Raw genomic sequence first — 22,611 nt, forward strand, 5'->3', positions numbered from 1 at the left:
ATTGGCAGGGGAATGTGAAGAGTTCATTTTGACAGGTGCACAGAGTCAATGCCAGGAAGCAGAGAGCAACGTACCTGGCTAAGGAGAATAGGATGAAACTACCCCAACTAAGACCACTGACTCTTCCACCTCGAACCTGTGTTTGCATTGCACTAGAATTCTGCTGGTCCACTCAAAGGTACTTTACCACTTTTTCTAAGTAATCGCTAAATCTCAGCTGACATTTCAAGTCTGAGTGGAAAATGTAAGCATTACCCAGAGAATGTCCCTCACTAATTTTGAATTTTTCAAAGAACAAATGAAAAGTAAGTGACAGATTATAAGAAACTGGTATAACCTAAATAACCATTACATTTGTGAATCAAACCACAAGTCTTCTTGATACAATGAAGCTAATAAGTCACTGACAACCACATGCTCCAGTCAAAGATATATATAGGAGTAGATAATTAAATGTCTTGGCCAGGGACATGGAGTTACAGCAAAATCAAAGTAGAAATAAGATGCAATAGTTCTTTCCTTGGTTCAACCTCTAAATACCTAAAGAATTAGGAGGGCCACAGCTACAATCCAATCCACCCAACAAATTCAGAAGTTCCTAAAGATTAATTCAAATGTGGTCCCAAGGAAAGTCCTTATAGGTGCGTATTTCTGGACCTTCTTATAAGGACTCTTGTTGCCATGGGAACATACCTCTCCCCAATCTGTACTGATGTTCCAATGTGCTCAAATACTCACCTTATTGAAATGAGAACTACATCAACTCCAATATATTTCATACACAAATTAGGACTGTCCTGTCCCCCTGTAGAAATTTTAGGACAAATCCCTTTCGGGGATTTTGAATAATTTTGAAAATCCAAAGAAAGCTATGGCTCCTGTCACTCCCTCAACCCCCTAGATAAATTCACATAAGCATACAGAAGGTAATTCAATTATATGTAAGGGAAGCATTCCTGAGAACCTCTTATAACTTAAAATCCCTATTTTTCAGCACCAATTTCCCTTAGGAACACCATAGACTCCTATGAGGCAGCACAACACTCTACAAAGACTATCTGCTTCCTGTAACAACTCAAATTTCCCAATTTTGCAGATAAGGAAAATGATGCATAGAGAGTTTAAGCAACTTCTTACCATCACCCACCTCAAGGAACTGACAGAGTAGACCTGGAAGTCATGCAGTCTATCTCCAAAGACCTTGGACATACATATAACCAAAGTGAGATGCTGCCCCCACTCCCATCCCTCTTCTAGTAATATATCCTTTCTACCAAAAAAAAAAAAAAAAAAAAAAAGGAAAAGAACCTATTCTATCTTACTTCCAAAAACTTAAGAGTGGGACCAAATACTGTGCCTCCTCTCTCCCAAACTCAGTCCAGGCTACTTATTTTTATTCTTGTGCTAATTATTAAACCAACAACCTGGATATCCCATTATTTCTTCATTTTTAACCTCCTTGAGTTTCAGGCCTTACATTCAAGACAAAGCCCTCCTGGACTTAGTATTGTTTTATGCTCTCCAAACACTGTCACTGGAACAGCAGTATTCTTCTCTTAATTTGTTGCAACTCTGGAGTCCCTAAGGTTCGCTGCCAGACATCTCACTGATTGGAGAAAGAAAGACTATAATCAAAGCTCTTTCTGTCCAAGTTAATAAAGATCTTCTTTCATTTTTAATTTAAATTTCCTCTTCTTGGTTTTATATGAGGCAAAAGCTCAGGGTCATATCAAATTAAATTGAGAAACTTAAATGTTTTGATTGATTTTAGCTTATTTTCTGAAATCTTAAGCAGTCCAATATCCCACACTTGATTAGGTTAACTGTCATGTAATTCAAAATAAACCTAAACATTATTTAACACTTTTTAAATTTAATCCAGAAGCATAGGTGTTAAAAGATATGTTTATCAAGAGTTCCCTTCCCTGACCTCTTCAGAGAGGCACTGTGGCTCATCAGAGCCTTTATATATTATTCCAGACTGTATATTTAGCTCCAACCACAAGAGGAGGCTTGAGATGATTTTCACCCACCATTATTTCTGTCAGCACTTCTCAATATACTCCAAATAAACACATATTCTAAGTAAAACACTGTTATTACTGTTAACCACAATTTAAAGACCATATCATATTTCCATCAGCCTATCTCCAAGTTATTCCAAATAAACATGCAAATATAGTAAAAGTACTATGTTTGCTATGCAAATTGCAGATACAACTTTAAGACATATTCTTTAACAGCCTCTACCCACCTTCCAGATAGAAATTTTAAAGTTCTCATTAGTGCCAAACACTCTCAATAGCAACTCTATGGCTTATTTTCACATTTTTCTGAACTAAAAGTATTGAATGTGTGACCTGAATTCACATTATTTAAGTGGCATGAGAATATTTGTAGCCAAGAAACTAACATTAAAACAGTTTCAGAGCCATGGAAAAACACAGAGCCCTAGCGAAGACTTAGGCAACAGTCCCTAATAGAGGTGCCTCTTCAACTCAAGGCACCAACAAGGCTTCCCAAGGAGACAAAGCCAACTGACGATGAGCTCATAATCCAAAATTGTAAAACACACAGGGAAACCCAAAGCCCTGAGAAATCAAGTGTCATAAAGGGGAAATTTATAGCTGGGAAAAATTAAGATAATTGAACAATCTAAAATGAAATCTTGACAATAAGTACATTAATAATGTCCCACAAGATAAATAAAGTATTAACAAGACAAGACCAAGGTGCTTTAGAAAAAGAACAGGCAGACTTGAGAAAGAAAAATCTAAACAAAACAAAATTTTTAGAAATGAAGACTGCTATGTCCCCCCGAAATCCAATGTTGAAATCCCAACCTCCAAGGTGATAGTATTAGGAGGTAGAGCCTTTGGGAAGTGATTAGATCATGAGGGCTCTGCCCCCCATGAATGGGATTAGTTCCTTATAAAACAGATCTGAGAAAGCTGCCTTGCCCCTTCTGCCATGTGGGGACACAGCGAAAAGATAGCAGTCTTTGAACTAGGCATTTAGTCCTCACCAGTCACTAAATCTGCCTCCTTCTTGATCTTAGACATCTCAGTCTCCAGAAGTGTAAGAAATAAATTTCTGTTGTTTAGAAACCACCCAGTTTATGATATTGTTTTATAGCAGCTCAATCAGATTAAGACAAAAACCATAGTCATTTAAATAATCAATTGATGACTTAAACTATACACTAGACATAACAGAAAAGGAAATTAGTGATCTGAAAGGTAAAGAGGTAAGGCAATCACCAAAAATTTGGGGAAGGAAATAGTTAAGAAACACAAAGGATAGAATGAGAAGCTTTAGCATACATATAATAGGGTTTGGTAAAGAGAGATAATGTCTTTAGAGAGAGATAATATTCAAAGAGATGTAGGTGAAATGTTTCCTGAAATGAATAAAGGCATAAATCATTAGATTTTAAAGGGCATAGTGAGTTCTTAGCAGAACTTTTTTAGAAATATGCATCATAGTGAAACTGTAGAGAAACAAAAGTAAAGACAATTTTTAAAACTACCTGGGAGAAATGACTGTTTACCTACAAATAAACTACAATCAGACTAACAGCAGACTTGTAATCAGCAGAAACACCTGTCAGAAGACAAAGCATAAACATTTTAAATGTGTTCAGTAAAAATAACTGTCAACCTAGAATTCTCAACCCTGTGAAACTAATAAGTGAGAGTAAAAAAAAGACACTTTTAGGCATACAAAGAATAAGGAAGTTTGCTATTTATAGACATGCTCCCTGCCCTACCACACTAGGAAAGAACAACTAAAAACTGAATTTGAGCAAAAAGCAAAAAAGCAACAATGGAGTGGGATACAAGAAGTAATGGTGGGAAAAAAATCTATTTTTATTTGCAAATCTGAATAAATATAGGCTCCATAAAATAATAACCACAGTGACTAATTTTGAAAGGTAATCTAATAACACAGTAGAGCTAAAACATGAGAACAATATATAGAAGATGACATTTTGATCAGAGAAAAATTAAAGCATTCTAAGTTTCTTGCCTTTTTTCAGGAAAACTGTCGGGGGGTAATAAGCCAAGTTGGGTTATAGATGGGGAAATGTATTTAAGATTTATTTTTTTCTAAAGCTTCTGACAATAAAATCATACTTTTCTCAAACAAGATTAATACCAACTGCTTGAAGGGCATTTTTCAAATAATATTCTTCCCATTGGAACAGATTAGGATTTTTCAAGAAATTGAAAGAGAATTGCTTATGTCCAGAAATGAGGAAAGTTAACCTGTTTCCTCCTTACCTGTTTATGAGCCAGTTCCAACAGAATTAATTGTGCTATTCAGTTTCCAAGATTAATATTTGGTTTTATCAGTGACCCAAACTCTAAAATTCTGTATCAAAATAAAATAATCTCAGTATTTTCATGTACTTTACAAATTCAAAACATGTATATATATATTTGCCCTAAGAATTGCAAGTCCTAAAAGCCCTGAAGAATGGCATCTCTCATATTCACCTAAAAAATTTATCAAGTACTCCTTTCACTTTTCCTGGGGGAAAATCTACAGAAATAATAATTATTGATTGTTATTTATGAATTAAATAATTCATCAGAATCAGCACTGCCCTAACACCAAGGAAGTCTACTCTCACCTGAGAAAAATATGTGCATTTGTAAAATGATATTCTAGGGGCTTATTGCATTAACTACCACTGCCTCAAAGAATCATTTGTATGTAAACACAAGTTACTAAAAATTTAATTTTGCTTTTTCTTTCGGTGCTTTTGAGAGACTAAATTGCAACTCACAAAGACAGTTATTAAGATCTGAATAAAAAAGGTTTAGATTAAAAATATCATGTTCACATTCAAGAATCATTGTAATTGGTCCATTAAACAGCAGCATTGCAGTGGAGCCTATTTTGTTTGCTTCATTACTTAAAACTAGATAGCAGTGATTAGCTATGTTACAGTGGTTAAAGAGTTTATTGTTTGCTGATGTTGAAAGTTAGCTTTGTATCAATTTGTTGAAAATTTATTCTATTTATTTAATATTGATTAACTGATAGATGATTGTTTGAATTCGTCGTATTTATATCAAGTTTTTAGAAAGGAAAGTTAGAAATATTCCAATGAGGAGGGTGATTGTATCAGTCAAGATAGAGTGGGTTATGAGCAAGAACAAATAATCTGAACCTCTTGACAACAAGGGTTTTTCTCTTCCTTTTAGAATTATCAATTGCTGGTAGGCTGTGGATCTGCTGCCCATCAGCTTCACTCTAAGATCTAGAATGATGGAACAACCTCTAACTCAGACAAAACAGGTTTCCAGAGCAGGGTGGGAAAAAAGCATATGGCAAACCATGAGATGGCTCTACAAGCTTATGCTGGAAGTGCCACATATCACCTCTGTTCTTATTTTATTGGCCAAAGCAAGTCACCAGGACAAGCCTAAGCTCAACAGGAAAGAAATGTATCATCCTCCCACAGGGAGGGAATCACAAGGAGAAGCATGAAAATACATGGTGCACAGAACACACCATAGTGAGCACGCCAACATTTTCACAAAAATTATGAAGGAATCACTGCAATACAACACTTATTTTCCAGGGCAAAATTTGTCCTGTTTCTTCGTTGAAGAGAAAAAGTGATTATCATTTTTTAAAAAATTGTTCAGATAAGTCAAACTTATTGAGTTGAAACATTAGACAATGTGACAAAAAATGAAAAATGTTATCCTCTACTAAAAAGTAAATTTTTGGTTCAAGATTACAAAGACTCAATTGTCCCCTGACTTCCTACTCAATAAGGAATGAGAGAAAATAGAATGTCCACTGTAACAGAAGACTTTAAAGATATGATCATTTATGAAAAAGAAATTTTCCAGAGAAATCTTCTAAGGGCATTTCAGCAAAAGAAGTATGTATTTTAATTTCATTTTGCATACGCAATGGAGAATCGGCTTAAGAGGCAGAGGTTAAAAAAGAGAAGTTTAAACTAATTTTGACAATTTAGCACTGCCAAAATCAATTGCCATCTCGGACATCCTTATGATTAGTACTTCAAAATCTTGGAAGAGTTTAGAAAACTAAAAGTATTCATCTTAAGTCTCAAAAATATTATCATGTTGTGGGCAATGGTAAGAAACCCCCTAATTCTAGAACAAATTATCAATATTTTAGCCTGATCTCTTTTGTTTTTATTTGAGGAAATAAATTTTATCACAGCAGTTACTTGGGACAATTAGAGCGGGGTCACACATTAGAAGCCATATCTTTGGTTTGTTCAAATGCCACTAGTGCCTTCCTTACATAGCTTTAGGAAGTTGATGACTATTGAGACCCTGTCTATTTTATGACTATATAATAAATTCAAAATTAAATCAATGTGAGATTCCTAATGTTCAGACTTAGAAAACTATATAGAAACTTTTAGCACTGTAATCACAATAAACATCAGGAACAAAAATAAGTTCAAAAGTGTAACTCACCCACAAGCTACACATTTCAACATTTAACATTCAACTCAGCATTAAATGAACTTCAGTGCTCATTCATTCAATAAACATTGGTTGAATCCCATTAATAAGCAATTCTGTTTTATTTTTCTAGGAAATTTAACTTCAGCCACATCAGCTTTTCCCAGAGCACATTTTGTAAACTGGTAGTCCCATAGGATTTAATTGATGGTTATATGACAAATAGATAATCAAATAAGTTTGGGAAACACTGAATTAAACAAAGTAAGTTCATTTATTGAAAAGTTCTCAAAGCTATTAAAAAACCAATGAGCATCAAGAATCTCCAGGACAGGGCTGCAGCATGCAGTACTTCCAAAACTTATTTGACCACTGAATCCTCTTTTTTTTTTTTTTTTTTTTTTGAGAACACCAAATAAGATTGTTGTTCCATGGAATACACTTTGAAAAGTGCTGAATTCGACTCTTCTAGATAATGCTTACATTAGGTAATTCTTGTAAATATTATCTAGAGTTGACACTGTCCTTACATTTGTTCAAAATTATTAAATCACTTCATTTAAACAGAAAATGACTAGTTAGACATTAAAGACCATCACATAGCTGATTGAACCATCATCACCTTGAGACCAAATTTAAAGAACTACTTGACAATGTGCTCAAATACTCCATTATCAGGTATTTATAAACAGAGGGGAAAGCAAGAAGAAAAAATTGATTGATGAATGTTTTCATTACCCATATTGTATCATATAGATGCAGGCAATGCTAACCCAATCTCAGGGGTTCCCACGATGATACTGAAACAATATCTATAAATGACAAGAAGTTGCAGTTTCCCCAGAAAACCAATTCAGCTAGAGCAGGAGTTGCTCACGTTTTGTGAGAAGGAGCCAATCTTGATCTCCTTTCAAGGCTCTAAGGAGTCAACAGGATTGAGACTCTGACAGGGAAGAATATAAAATGAGCTCAGCAGCAGCAGCCCTCTCCACTCAGCGGGAGAGAAGGAAGAGATGTCAGCCGACTTATCTTCCTTACCAGCAGGGGGCACAATACAAAAGAAAAGGTGATAGCACAGTGTCTCTAGTTAATGACGGTGTGAAATTATCAAGGCCTGCTGGCCACCAAACCAGAAAACCTTCTCAATGAAGCCTACCCTGACCACCCCATTAATACGGCAACCTACCCTTTCCCAGCCCAGGGAACTCCTACCTACCTTGTCTCACATTTTTCTACAACTCAGGTTACAACCTAACACATTGTATAATTTGCATATTTATCATGCCTAATGTTTATTGTCAGTTTCCCCCACAATTTAAGCTATACGATGGCTGCATAAATATTCATTGAATTAATGAAGAAAAATAAATGCTCAAAACTTTGGTCCCAGGAAAGTTTCACTTACATGCTTTCTGAAGATGTCCATCCCGACAGTGCCTGCCTCTGCCTGCACATTTCCCTAAGAGAGAAAAGAAGAATGGAGGAGACAGCTGAGACTTCTGCTCCTCCTCCACCACCACCACCTCCCCCCAGCCCTGATCCACTTCCATGTGCTGAAGCCATTGTCTGCTATTACCCTTACCGTTCCGCTATTTACCCCCTTAATCAAAAAACATTAAAAGGACGAGGAGGACAGAAGTCCCTCTTCTGACAGTGTTCTCTAATCACCTGTGAAGTAGAACACAGTTGCAGCCTAACTCTGTTCAGTCCTCACTGGACCCCCCGCATCTATACCTCCCTTCGGTCTATTCTCCACACATCAGCCAGAGTGGTCCTCTGAAACATAAGTCAGATCACATCACTTCTCAGGTCAAATGGCCCCTATTTCTCTCAAAGTAAAAACCAAAGTCTTCACAGTTGTCTACAAGACCCTATATAATCTGGCCTTCTGTTCCCTCTCAAATCTCTTTTCCAGTTACTATCCACCCCCCTACCCTCACTCCACTCCACCCTCCTCACTGTCTGTCAAACATGCTAGTGTGCTCTCAGCCCAGGGCCTTTGCACCAGCTATTTGTTGGCCTCGAATGCTCTCTTCTCAGCAAATATCCACATGGCTCACACCATCACATCCTTCAAAGTTTTGCTCAGGTGCCACCTCATCAGAGAGGCCTTCCCTAACCTCCCTACTGAATACCACAACTTTGTCCCTGGCTGTCCCCACCATGTGCTCACTGTATCTTACCCTGCTCCATCGTCTCCTTACTTATCACACATAATTTACTTACAGCACATAACTTAGTATGTTTGTTGCCTATATTCCCCACTAAATTATTATTATTATTATCATCATTATTATTTAGAGACGGGGTCTTACTCTGTCAACCAGGCTGGAGTGCAGTGGTGCAATCATAGCTCACTGCAGCCTTGATCTCCTGGGCTTAAGCCATCCTCCTGCCTTCGGCTCCCAAGTAGCTAAGACTACAGTCACAAGCCTAACATTTAAAAAGAGAGAGAAAGAAAGAAACTTCACCTTCAGGAAAGCAGGGAATGTTTGTAATTTTTCTTCACTTTTTCATCCCTAAGGCCTGAAATATTATCTAGCACATAGTGAATGCTCAACAAATACTTGTTGAATGAATAAAGAGTGGTTAAAACAATGGATTTTGGTTACACAGTTCTGGATTTTGATCCCACCTGTACCGTAATCTTTGGCAAATTTTGAAAGTTCTCTGAACCCCGATTTCTTCATCTGTGAGATAAGGATAACAATACCCAACTCATAGAGTGCAATGCCTTGTATATCAAATAAATGGAGGCCATTATTATGCAATGTGGACCTTCTGGAAGCAGAATATGAGAGCAAATGTGCAGTTATACATGTTGGGGTGGATTTTTGTTATGTTGGGAGATAGAAAATGAAGACAGAATGTACTCAAGTTCCCATGCAGCTCTAAGTATGTACCTGTAAAATCAACATGGATTAAGGATAAAAATGGACACAATGTAACCAAAGTGATCTCCTACATAGTTGATCTGATGAATAATGCAGGCAACAGTAATTAAAACAGCTGACCAATTTGATGGTTTCAAGATAAAAGAGTTGCTTTATGGACTTCATAAAATATGGTCAGTACACACTATAAGGTATTTTTCTTTTAAACACTTCAGAATCAATACCTCTATAGTATCTCAAGGTTATTCAGGTTGTCTCCATTTCATGCATTCTAGAATGTCATTATTGACTTTGCACTTGACATTCTTCCCTGTGTCTGTCAGACTGGCCTTGGCAGCAAAGAAAGGCCATATGGTGCCCATCCATATGGATAGGCTGGCTGGATTTTAGAATCTTATTCCCTACTGATGTTCCTGTTGTGTGAACAGAATAACTTCTATTTAAGAGTAAAACATGGCCGGGCGCGGTGGCTCACGCCTGTAATCCCAGCACTTTGGGAGGCCGAGGCGGGCGGATCACGAGGTCAGGAGATCGAGACCATCCTGGCTAACACGGTGAGACCCCGTCTCTACTAACAATACAAAAAATTAGCCGGGCGTGGTAGCGGGCGCCTGTAGTCCCAGCTACTCGGGAGGCTGAGGCAGGAGAATGGCGTGAACCCGGGAGGCGGAGCTTGCAGTGAGCCGAGATCGCGCCACTGCACTCCAGCCTGGGCGACAGAGCGAGACTCCGTCTCAAAAAAAAAAAAAAAAAAAAAAGAGTAAAACATGTGGGATTCCAGCCTTGCATATTGTATCAGTTAGAAAATGTGCTCAATTGTGAGGAGCAGAGACCTGAAAACAGGGCTTAAACACACTAGATGTGGTACAGGGGCTCTGCAACCTCATTGTAGACTTTCCATCCCTCTTCTCTGACATCTTTGAGTTGTGACTTCTTTCCTCAAGGCTGCCTCATACATATAAAGTGGCTACTAGAACTCCAAACGGCATTTTCTCATTCCTAGTAGAAAGAAGGGAAAACACAAGGAACAAAAGGAGCATGCCAGCTGAGTCATTGCCTATTTTTAAGGAGCATTACCAGAAGACACACCCAACAATTTATGTTTGCATCTCATTGGCTAGGATTTAGTCTTATGCACCTCTCATCTTCTAGGAATCCTGGGAAATCTAGTATATTTTAGGTAAGCAAACTACTTCTCCAATAAAATCAACATTCTATGTAAGAAAAAAGGTGATAGTCAATATTGAGTAGGTATCTAGCAGTATCTTCTCCAGATAAATACTTAATTTCTGCAATAGAGGAATCAAAAAATTATGAGCTATTGTCGTAGCTCACTAATGATTTTCTAGTTACTTTTGCACAAACCTGGAAATTAAAATCTTTCTATTAATCCTCCAAGTGGTGATTTAGAGAAATTATTTTCTATTAAAGAAATCTTCTTTTTTAGGAAAAGAAGATTTGGTGTCTACACTGCTAGTACTCCAGTTCAGCTTTCGCTGACCATGACTCTATTTGGCTAACTGCACAGGTAATCTCAATTGTTCCTCACTAGGCTGGGTGTGGTGGCTCACGCCCATAATCCCAGCACTTTGGGAGGCTGAGGCGGGTAGATCACTTGAGGTCAGGAGTTTGAGACCAGCCTGGCCAACATGATGAAACCCCTCTCTACTAAAAATACAAAAATTAGTTGGGCCTGGTGGCACATGCCTGTAATCCCAGCTACTCGGGAGGCTGAGGCATGAGAATCATTTGAACCCAGGAGGTGGAGGTTGCAGTGAGCAGAGATTGTGCCACTGCACTCCAGCCTGGATGACAGACCAAGACTCAGTCTAAAAAAATTTAAAAATTAAAAAAAAAAATCCTCATTGAGCTCTGTAGAAAGAAATACCTCTCAGAACTTCGTCATTAGAATCATCACTGCTGCTGCAATGCTCCACAATCAAAAGCCCCTTGTGTGACCCAGAAGCTTGCCTGCCTCTTACCCCTACACAATACATGGTATAGAATTCATATTAGGGGAGTCATATTTGTTTTGCATGTAGAAAACTCTCTAAGAATACTTTAAGAACTCACTGGTTCTTTCAGGTCACCAGGGAACGATTTTGGTAATTTCACCCTAGCTAACAACTTCTGTGAGTACCATTTCAAGGACTAATTTACTAAATGGTCCCTCTGTTGCCTGAAAGAGTTACAAAGTTTCACAAAGTGTCTGACTTACTCGCATGCAGTAGCCCATGTACTAAGAAGATCTGGCTTCAAAAACACATTATAGGATTCCTGTGGTTGCTAGTTATTTTCTAATACTACTTGAGGAATGGGAAAGTATGCAAGTCAACAACTTGTTCAAATGACCAAGTGCATAGTCACTTGAGACAAAGCAATGAAAAACACATTCATGCACACACACTCCCACATTTTTCCTCTCTTCCAAGTTCAATGCTTTCCTTTTGTTCTCTAAGCAAAATAGACCCCACACCCACACAGAGAAAGGTAAGCCTTCGATTTTTGGTCTGACTTTTTTTCCTCCTTCATGGAGATGGCTCTATGCGGCTTTCAACTTGTCAGATATAATCTATTCTGGCCACACAGTCTTGAGAGCACGACAGCCACAGAATCTGTGGTGTCAGATGAAAATGTTGTAGAATGCAAGTGCAAAGCATTGCAGAGGTGATGAACATGAGGTTCTCCCTCCCTGAGAAGGAATGAACAAGATCCGGACCTGGAAGAGCAGTTGCAAAAAATGACAGGGGCCTCTGTGGACAGAGTGTAGCCCAGAGCCTCAGCTGGCCAAGTGGGCAATTCCCGAAGGCTGCAAGTCCTCACATCTCTCTGTCATTCCCACTGAGACATTTTGAAAAGAAGGTCAAATAGCCCTTCATCAGGATATGCTGATTCAGACAGACAGCTAAGCCGAGGTGGCTTTGGTGAACACACTATGGGATGAAATGAGTTCCCCTGTGGCCTGCTGCCCTGTTGCTGTTAAACTGAAACTAGAGAAGCTCAGAGTTGCTAAGAGATTGTCACATTGCTGTGGGAAGAATTTACACAATTGGCGCCCTCAGGCAAGTAGTGCTGAATCTGTCAGTATTCAAGACTGTGTAATTTTTTCAGCTACTTCTTTATTCCAGTCTATGTGGAGCACAGCCTTTTCTCTGCACCTTCAGAGTGAGCATTTATAGCACTGCCAGTTCTGAGGAAGGACGAAGATTGGCTACCAGAAGTGTGGATTCACGGGCTGACCCCGGGGGCAAAACTGGGAAGAAGGCAAACTGTCAGCACTAGGACTGTGGACAGCTCCAAGAATAGAGAAGGGGAAAAAATCTGCAAGGTGAGCCAGGGCAAAGGCAGAAGTAAGGAACTCTCCCTAGATATTAGAAGTCATGACACAGCTAGGGTCTGAAACTTGCTGAGCAGTTCAACTGCTGAGTTTGCACTAGGAATAAAGATCAGGATTAAATAGCAGGGCGACACCAAGGTGTAACATCAATGTTGCTCAATTTGCCCTTCCCTTTCTCTGGTAATCAGAGAATCAATATCCATAGCCCCAGTTGAGGGAGCAGGGTGATCATATGAGTTACATACCTTTGCCACAGATCATTGGATCAGAAGAATATCTGACTCAAATGCAACCAATTCATTAGCTGACTGGAGATGCATCTGATCCACTCTCTCGAGAATTTAATATAAAAGATATACCAATTGCAGCTACTCAGATAGTGCTGGACACTAGATCTCGAAAGCCACAGAGATTAAGCACCAGTCAACACCACAACAACTCAAAGTCACATGCAATCCAGTGTCATGAAGGAGCAGAAATTAAGAGCCTTCGAAAGAAGCTGGTGTGGGAAAGAACAAAGAAGATATGCAGAGAGTGGCAAAGATGAGACACCATGTGATCCAGGAGGGAAAGGAAAATGGGTAGATTACCTGTCTGACAGCTTTCAGGTTCTCAAGAGATCTTGTGGTTATTCTTTCAGTCGGGATCTCTGAGATCTCCTACATCTTTGTAATCTAACCAGGAAATCCTAATCCTGCAAGGTCCCCCACAGTCAGCATACATCTCATTGTTGTAATTGGCCAGTTGTTCCAGATTCTTTGGACTGCAAAGGTCAGGAGACACACTCTAGGGGAAACACTGGGAAGAAGACCAACTGTCAGCACTAGGACTGTGGATAGCTGCAAGAATAGAGAGGGAAAACATCTCCCCTAAGAATGAGTGAGTTATCATACAGATACTCATGAACTCGGTTCAAGGCCAGAGAAATGTCTGGGAACCAAGACAGGTTAAGAACAAGCTGCTCTTTATCTCCTTGTCTTGCTCAGAGCCTTCACAATCTCTCTCTGATAATGTCTCTGCCCCTCTCTGCTGCCTCTCTATACCAATTGGTTTATTCTTTCCCCCCATTCTGTGTAGCTTTCCTCTACTTCAAAGATTCTGCTCTCTCATAGCTTTTACTTTTTCATAACTTCAGCCTGTTGTGACCCCCTCATAGCCCTACCTTACCTCATAGCTTCTCGTTATAGTTTCCTTCTATTTCAGATCCCACTGCTAACTGAATTTTCAAGTTCAGCTTCAAAAAAGGGAATATGATCAGCCCTGCTCATCATTTTGCACCAGGTCATGGGCTGCTGGCCAGTCTCTGATTTGACTATTCTTAGATCAACACTCACCCCTTATACAACCAGCTCCAGCGAGTAGGGCAGGTTCACATAGTACAAAACATAGCAATTTAGGACTATCCATTCAGAAGAGGCTATGAGCGTGGCAGACAATTTGACCAACACATTTGATATTCCAACCTCTCCTTATCACAAATATGCTTAAGATATTGTCCTCTGTTTTCAAAAAAATTATGTAATAAGGCAATCTATCCTGTAATATTAGCAATTATGTTTTAATTTTTTATCTTCTTCTTTTACTTTTTGGAAGTTTCCCAATTTTCCATAAGTAATATGTCCTAATTTTACAGATATACTCAGAAATATTACATTAACTATTAAGAAAACAGATATAGCATCATTTATACAACAAATGTATGGTGTGCAACAACCATGTACCATGCTAGATGCCATAAATACAGCAGTTAACAATGAAGGATCTCTTGTCATGGAACACAGGTGATCATATAATTTGTCAGCCAAATCAGGACACTTTTGAGAGTGAAAGCATTGCTATTAATATTCAGACCAAGATAAAACTAGGACTGTGCTGAGTAAACCTGGGCAGCTAGTGAATGTTCCTATTTACGTAGGCCAGCTAACATTTTAACATTTTGAGCAGAGGACTAGCAGATATAGAGCCTTAACTCTCCTCTCACAAATTAATTTCTAAAGTAAGGAAATTCTGAGAATATGCCAGGCAAGCATTTGGGGACAGGAAGTCCTTTAAATCTCAAGATCCTCATTCTGCACTCTGGAAAACATCCACAGTCCTAGCTCAACCAAGGACAAGGTAAGGGAAGAGATGGTAAGAAGGGGAGCACACATTGATCGATCATATACCATGTGCCAGCTATGGGGTTGGGTGCTCTCCATAAGTCATCGAAATTAATCTCATGACAACTCTGTATTGTAGATATTGTTATATACCCATTCTGCTGATGAAGAAAACAAGACTCAGAGTTTACTTAACCAAGGTAGCACATCTAACATCAGGACTAAAATTGGATTCCAGCTCTAGCTAACCCCACTATATCAAGCCACCTTTCAAAAGTTAAATTTGAGATCTTAAGACACTGAATCATTATAACCTCTAGTTTCCCCTAGCAAAAATGTGATTAGTTATGAGTTTGTCATAAGAAGTCAAGTTATAGTGGTCATTTTTTTCATATTATCAGCTTCTCAGCTTACCCAAAGCAGAAATGTAGAAAATGAGCTTAACTGGATGCTGCTTCTTGGAGCATTTCTCATGGTCCTTATGTAGGTGGTATCTGAATTTGCCATGTAACTTGAAAATGAGATTTTTGAAGGCTATTAAAAGAAAAATTCTGAAGAGTGTGGTTAGCCCAGGGGAAAACACCCAAGATGCTAAAAATCATTTGCAACTAATTTCCTATCAATTGAAACAAAAGAGAGTAATTCTATTGATACCAGATCAGTTAATTAAAGAGATACGTCAAATCTGTTTTCACAAATACCGTCATAACTCAAATCTCTATTCACTTTAATGGGATTTGGCCTGCACCAACTCTTTCAAAGCATGAAAGTGGAGTAAAGTAGATTTTGCTAGGATGGTTTTACTATCTTTGTTTTGGTTTTTCCAATAAGTATAGCCTGTATGTATTATGTACATATAGTCTATTTGTCAAAAAAAAAAAAGGGTATTCTGATCAAACACAAGTGGGGAGAAAAAGTCTCTTGAAATAAAATCACCTGTGAGATGTTTTTCACCACCATGTTAGCAAAATTCATTTGCAGACTAACAGTCAAAGAATGTCAAAAATGTAAAAACTGCATGGAAAAGCATATTGTCTCTGTGATTTGTTTTATCTCTGCTTCAGATCACAATCATACATTTTGGACTAAATGTCTTTGGAGAAGCCGCATTGAAGATATTGCAACTGGAAGACCCTTCTGAAATAGAAAATCTCTATTTATCCTAAGGTCTCTCTTGAAACAAAAGAGCTTCCTAGCAACATATTTTGGAAATGCTGAAATTAAAGTTCAGGCTTATGTCCTTATGTACTTAAAATATGAGAGATGAGAAGATAAAAGAATAGAGTGCTGAGGAATGAAACTTTCTTTAAGATGTGAATGTTTGGGCTCGGTACATAAATAGAAAGGGTAATTTCATTTAAAGAAAAAGAAAAATGAAATCCCTTTGTCTCACATAAGTAAATGATGTATCTGTTCCAGAACTTGCACGGCTCTTTACCTTTAGATCTCAAGCTGCAATTCAAACCAGTGTTTTAAAATACTCAGGGTCTTTATTCTCCCCTTCAGTTTCTTCCATTAGCAGGGAAATACAATCTTCTTTCACGTGGAGTAGCTGATAACAAAAAGTGGCTAGCACAAGAATGCCCCCACTGAATTCACAGTTGGCTTTGCAGAGCTGAATTACACAGAAATAAAGGCAACTACTTACTGTCTCACTGAATTATGGATTTTAGAAAACTGTTTAATAAGGAGGAAAACACTTAAGACAGCTTCTATTGAATTTGGCACACACAGAAAACTAACGAAACCAGAACTGATAACAGATTTTGTAGGGAAAGTTAAATTCTAATTTTATGATAGTGTAGAAGCTAAGATATCTTCACAAGGACAGATCCCACAATAACCTTTATGTTAGTAATCTTGGAGGTGTGTGAAATTATATTTTTAAGTGGTCAATCTTTCTTTATCTGCAACTTTAGACTAAAAACTTTTGATACGTCTCTGTCCTTTATTAGGCTGCCAGATTTATAGAAATAAGAAACCCTTCAAACCTTTGCCACTTCCTCTCCTTCAGTTGTTCAATATTTCAGCAGACTGGATTATCGTCAGAATCAGATTGTAAATCCCTCACCAGATGGTAAACTTCTTAAGACTTTTGTCTTAAAATGTATTCATCTTTACGGAGCACTTAATAAAGTTACAGGAACAAAGCAGGGTCTTAGAAAATGTTTTTTAATTGATTTGAATGTATACAACAGATTCAAAAACTCACAAGAATTTTTGTGTTTGTCATTTTTTAATTGTGCATTCATTTAGATTTGCTGATAGCTCACCAGTTATCAGCTACTCTGCTAAATGAATAGAATGAACCAGACACAGTCTTCACGCTGTGGCAGCTCTCAGTCTAATGTAAGGGAGGCAAGCAAGTGAACCAGACAGAACAACACTGTGCGATGAGCATCAAACATGTTGAAAGAACATGACAGAAGCATATGCTCATTCAAAGGAGGAGCCGGAGCTTCTAGTAAAAGGTGATATCTAAACTGAAACTGTAAGCACATCATGGAACAAAGAGGGGGAAGGAGGTTCTAGGCAAAGGGAAAAGCATACTGCCAGCGTCAAGACATAAGAGGAAAACCATGTATTGGGAAACTGCAAACAGTTCAGTGAGGGGGGAGTCTAGAGTGCTCTGTAGGCAGGGACGGGACTTTGGAGTGCTTAGGGTACCATGCTAACTCAGTCTTTACAGGCAACTTTGGAATACTAATAATGGTGGTACTTCTGTGTGCTTGTCCATTGCCAAATGTTCGGACTTATCCAAGCTCTCATGATGGAGCTATTACTAGGGGCAAAGAAAAAAGAGAATATGCTTTTAAATAAGGTAAAATAATTCAAAACAATGCTTTTAGTTTAATGGTTTTAGCATATAGACACAAGCGCATTATATACTTCTTTTCCTACTTCCACTCTTTCTTCTTTCCCCTCCCTTAATCTTTGCTAGATTCTGATCCCAAGTATATGAAGTCATCATATGAAAGTGAATAGTGAGGGGAGGGGTGTGGAAGTTGAGCAGGAATAGGTATAAGAGGATATCAATTTTGAAGATAATTGTGCACAGGAGTCTTCCCTTATGAGCCCCCAAGCTATTAAAAATAATTAAACCTTTCCGTTCTATATGTTGAATCTACATAGAACTAACCTTTCAGTAAGCTTTTGACAAATCGTGAAACATTTTAACAGTATTGCTTTTTTATCAAACTGAATATATTCAAAATAGGCCTTTGCTGTGAACTAAATAAAGTGAAATCACCTTTCTGGTGAGCAATTGAACAAAATATAGCAAAACTTTAAAACTTTTTATACCTTTTATCCCAAAATCTTACCTCTAGGAAGCTACCTTAAGAAATAAACAAAAGACATGCACAAAGATTTGACTAAACATTATCATGTTTTGATGATCATCATGGTGATGACTAAACAACATCAAAAAATATTCCCATCATGACCAGCTTCAATCTACCAACATAAAGTCATTGAATGCTGAGTTGAGAAGAGATACACATATTGGCTCCAGCACATCAGCAAAAAGGAAACACACAGAGCTCTCGCTCCAATTTCTGTTTTAGAAACAGCACACACACACACGCACACACACACACACACACACACACCCCATCACTTCATTCACAGCTCATTGGCCAGAATTACTGGCATGGCTTTGCCTAGCTGCAACAGGATCCAGAAGGAAGAAACTGGATATTGGTGAGCACGGCAATGTTCTCCACAAAGCACTATCCTTGGGCTTCCTCTTTCATGCCTGACAAGTCCATCATACAATTTTCTTAAACAAAAATTATCCTCTCCCTAAAATAAATTCTACCACTAGCTTCAAAATAATGATTTATTTTTACCTGTTATGTATATGATACACAGATATGAAGGAAAAAATTAAATTATTTCCAGGTGGATGGGTTTAGAAATTTCATTTTCTTTTTATTAAGTTGTATTTCCTAATTTTACCATGATAAACATGGATTGTTTTTATAATAACTTTTTTGTTTAATATGTATGTGTATTTATTTATACACATATTATGTATACATGATAAACAAACTTTTATAAATATGTTTTCCTTGCATAGTTCCTGCAAATTCTTCTTATTTTAACTCTAAGAAGAACCAGAAGGCAGAATACAGAAACATTTAGTTATCAGTTTTCTGGTCATTCCCAGAACTCGTGTCAATCTACCTTTATGGTTTCTCTCCCATTTTGTCTTAAAAACCTTGTTTGGCATTGACTGGCACAGTTAGTTCAAATCTAGATAATATTATATATTTCCCTTTACTCCAGTCAAATACTACAGCCTCCTCTCAATAACTGTGCCTCAGGCAAACCTGACCAGTGTCCTCTAAACTCCTCCCATACCCACCAGTTAATGTTGAAAAACAGAAATATGAAAATTATTCAAGGAAAAATTTTTCTGACTTCTTCCATTAAATTGTCTGAAGAAAAAAAATACTGTAATGAAAAAAAAATTTGACAGCCAATTCTTTGATTTTCATTTTCCATCTCATTTCCATGGTCTAAAATTTAATCCTCAGGATACACAAGGGAGGTTTTCTCCATCTCTGAAAACCCAAGAGCTGAGAGGATTGCTCAACTGGAAAAAATTACCCTAAATGAGCAAAGTATAGAAATGTACTTATAAAATCTAAAGTTCCAAATAAATAGGAGGTATTATTACTACATTTCAGTACATCCAATACTGCAGTTTGTACTCAGTATACATGAGTTTTCTAGAAAGAAGTGTTACTTGTGCGCACACACACACGTCTATTTATTTTAATATCATCCCTCCACATAGTGCCTTTGCTATTTATTGTCTGCAGTATTGGAATAATTGGAAGAATAAAGATTTGCATCTTTATCTTTAACCTGGAATAAGTTAATTGTAATCTCTCTTCATTGTTGACTTGTAACTTAAGTTTATTTTCAAAGTGGATGCTAAAATAAATACATAAATCCATTTTTTTGAAGGTAAGAATAAAGCATGGCAAGAAAATTTATAAACACTTTAGAAGATGTTTGACACAATTTTATTACCTCTGCAACATTCCCTTACATGTCAGGTACCCATATCCCAGCACTGGGTGTTTTGTCAGATAACGGAGGAATATTCATTGAATTGAAAAGAGCTGGAGTACGACATTAGATTACAACTTTCATATCCAAGAGAAGTACATAAGAGCAATGCCTTTTCTTCCTTTTATCTGCTTCCCCTTTCCCTTCAGGCAAAAATATAAATGAAAAATACCTTCTACGTTCAATCAAATACCAAAGATAAAATGCCCGATTGCTTGCTTGACTGCTTACAATGGAGGTCTAACAAATGTTAATCTATTTCTGCAGCCAACAGAGAGGGGCAGCTGGAAAGAGGAGAAGAGGATTAGAAGAGCTTTTCCTCAGTGGCATTTTTGAGACTTCAAAATGCTCTTAGAAGCTACTTGACAACAAAATCAGTTGATCCCATTGTTGCAGCTCAGAATTCTGTTTCAGTATATCGCAGCTGAGTAAGGAAGCTAAGGCGCTGGAGTGGTATTAATGCATCACCCATGGATATGTCCAAAAGCTCTTAATTATAGCACCTTAAAGAAGTCTTACAAAAATCCTCCAGCCTTCCACAAGACCTGGGTCTCCTGGGGCCAGGACCACCAAAGAGAAAATAAAATCCCAGATCTCTGAGGGTCTCACCAAGTTGTATTTCTGGAACTTCATCTCACTCCACTTCCATCCACCCACCCCTACTCTAATTTCAAGCCCCCTTTATGGTGGAAGTGTGTGTAGAGATCCTTTTCCCATCCTCATGGGGCGTGGATGGCTCCCTGTTGTGCTGCTACAGTTTCTGGTCTCATTCCTTTGATGCAACCACCAGTGCCAAGCTTTGAACATTAACACCTGTGACCCACCGCTGCCTCCACTGAGGGGTCAGATGCTGCCCCGCAGCTGGAGAGGAGGAGGAAAAAGAGGTGGAATGTGAGAGGAAGCATCCTTTCTCCCTCTCTTCCTGCTATGGTTAATTGTATGTGTCAAGTTGTCTAGGTCATGATACCTAGTTGTTCGTCCCCTCCAAATCACGTGTTGAAATGTAATGCCCTGGTGGGAGGCGTTTGGATCACGGGGACAGATCCCTCATGAATGGCTCAGCACCATCCCCTTGGTGATGAGTGAGTTCTCACTCTGGCAGTTCACAAGAGATCTGGTTGTTTAAAAGAGTATGTCACCTCCCCCAGCCCTTGCTCCCTCTCTTGCCTTGTGATACACTGGCTCCTCTTCACCTTCCACCATGATTGGAAGCTTCTTGAGGCCCCTATCAGAAGCAGTTGCCAGCACCATTCTTCCTGCACAGCCTGCAGAACTGTGAGCTAAAATAAACCTTTTCTTATAAATTACCCAGACTCAGGTATTTATTTATAGTAACACAAGAATGGACTAACACAGTATTATTCAAGGGTGATTAACATTTAAATCAGTCCTTTTTGAGTAAAGCAGCTTACCCATTATAATGTGGGTAGTCTTTATCCAATCAGTTCAAGGCATTAAGAAAAAAGACTGAGGTTCCCCCAAAGAGGAAGGAATTCTGCCTCCATATGGCCTTCAGATTGCGATAGATAACACTGACTCTTGCTGGAATGTCCAGCCTGCCGGCTTGCCCTACAAATTTCAGAGTGAACAGTCCCACAGTTGGATGAGCCAATTCCTTAACATAAATCTCTCTCTCCTCTATTTCTCTCTCTCTCATAGTCTCGCTGATAGATAGATAGATAGATAGATAGATAGATAGTCATGTGTCATTTAATGACAGGAATACATTATGAGAAGTGTTTTGCTAGGCAATTTCATCATTGTGTGAACACCACACAGTGTTATATTTACACAAACCTAGATTGGTCCAGCCTACTACATTCTGAGGCTATGTGTATAGCCTATTACTCCTAGGCTACAAACCTGTACAGCATGTGACTGTACTGAATACTGTAGCCATTGTAACACAGTGATTGGTATTTGTATGTCTAAACATAGAAAAAGATACAGTAAAATATAGTATAGTTTTTTTTAAACGGTATACCTGTATAGGGCACTTACCATGAATGGAGCTTGCAGGCCTGGAAGTTGCTCTGGTTGAGTCAGTGAGTGGTGAGTGAATGTGAAGGCCTAGGACAAAGCTGTATACTACTGTACTGTAGAATTTATAAACATTGTACACTTAGGCAACACTGAATTTACGTTTTTAATTTTTCTTTCTTCAATAGTAAATTAACATGAGCTTACTGTAATTTTTTTACTTTATAAGCTTTTTTTAACTTTTTGACTCTTTCATAATAATGCTTAGCTTAAAACAAACACATTGTACAGCTATATACCATTTTTTGTATCTTTATTCTATATGCTTTCTTATTTTCAATTTTTTCTTTGCTTTTTAATTTTTTTGTTAAAAACTAAAACACAAAAACATACATTTGCCTAGGCCTACACAAGGTCAGGGTCGTCAATAGCCTTCTCTTCCACCTCAAAATCTCATTCCACTGGAAGGTCTTCAGGGGCAATAACACGCATGGAGCTGTCATTGCCTATGATAAAAATGCCTTCTCCTGAAATACCTCCTGAAGGGCTTGCCTGAGGCTGTTTTACAGTTAACTTTTATGTTATATAAGTAGAAGGAGTACTCTAAAATAACAGTAAAAATGATAATATAATAAGTAAATAAATCAGTAACATAGTCATTTTATTATCATTATCAAGTATTATGTACTGTATATAACCGTAAGCACTATACTTTTACATGACTGACAGCTCAGTAGTTTCTTTACACAAACAACTCC

At 38.0% G+C, this 22,611-nt stretch overlaps 1 long non-coding RNA gene across 1 annotated transcript; it reads left to right on the top strand.

Moving 5' to 3' along the window:
• Window positions 1-9,666: 9,666 nt before the first annotated feature.
• Window positions 9,667-21,172, top strand: LOC107967612 (uncharacterized). The gene is made up of 4 exons (XR_001708214.3): window positions 9,667-10,535; window positions 10,803-10,883; window positions 17,048-17,262; window positions 20,141-21,172. It is a non-coding gene; the product is annotated as an uncharacterized LOC107967612 (long non-coding RNA).
• Window positions 21,173-22,611: the final 1,439 nt, after the last annotated feature.

Source organism: Pan troglodytes, chromosome 10 (genome assembly GCF_028858775.2).
Source record: "Pan troglodytes isolate AG18354 chromosome 10, NHGRI_mPanTro3-v2.0_pri, whole genome shotgun sequence".
Lineage (NCBI taxonomy): Eukaryota > Metazoa > Chordata > Mammalia > Primates > Hominidae > Pan > Pan troglodytes.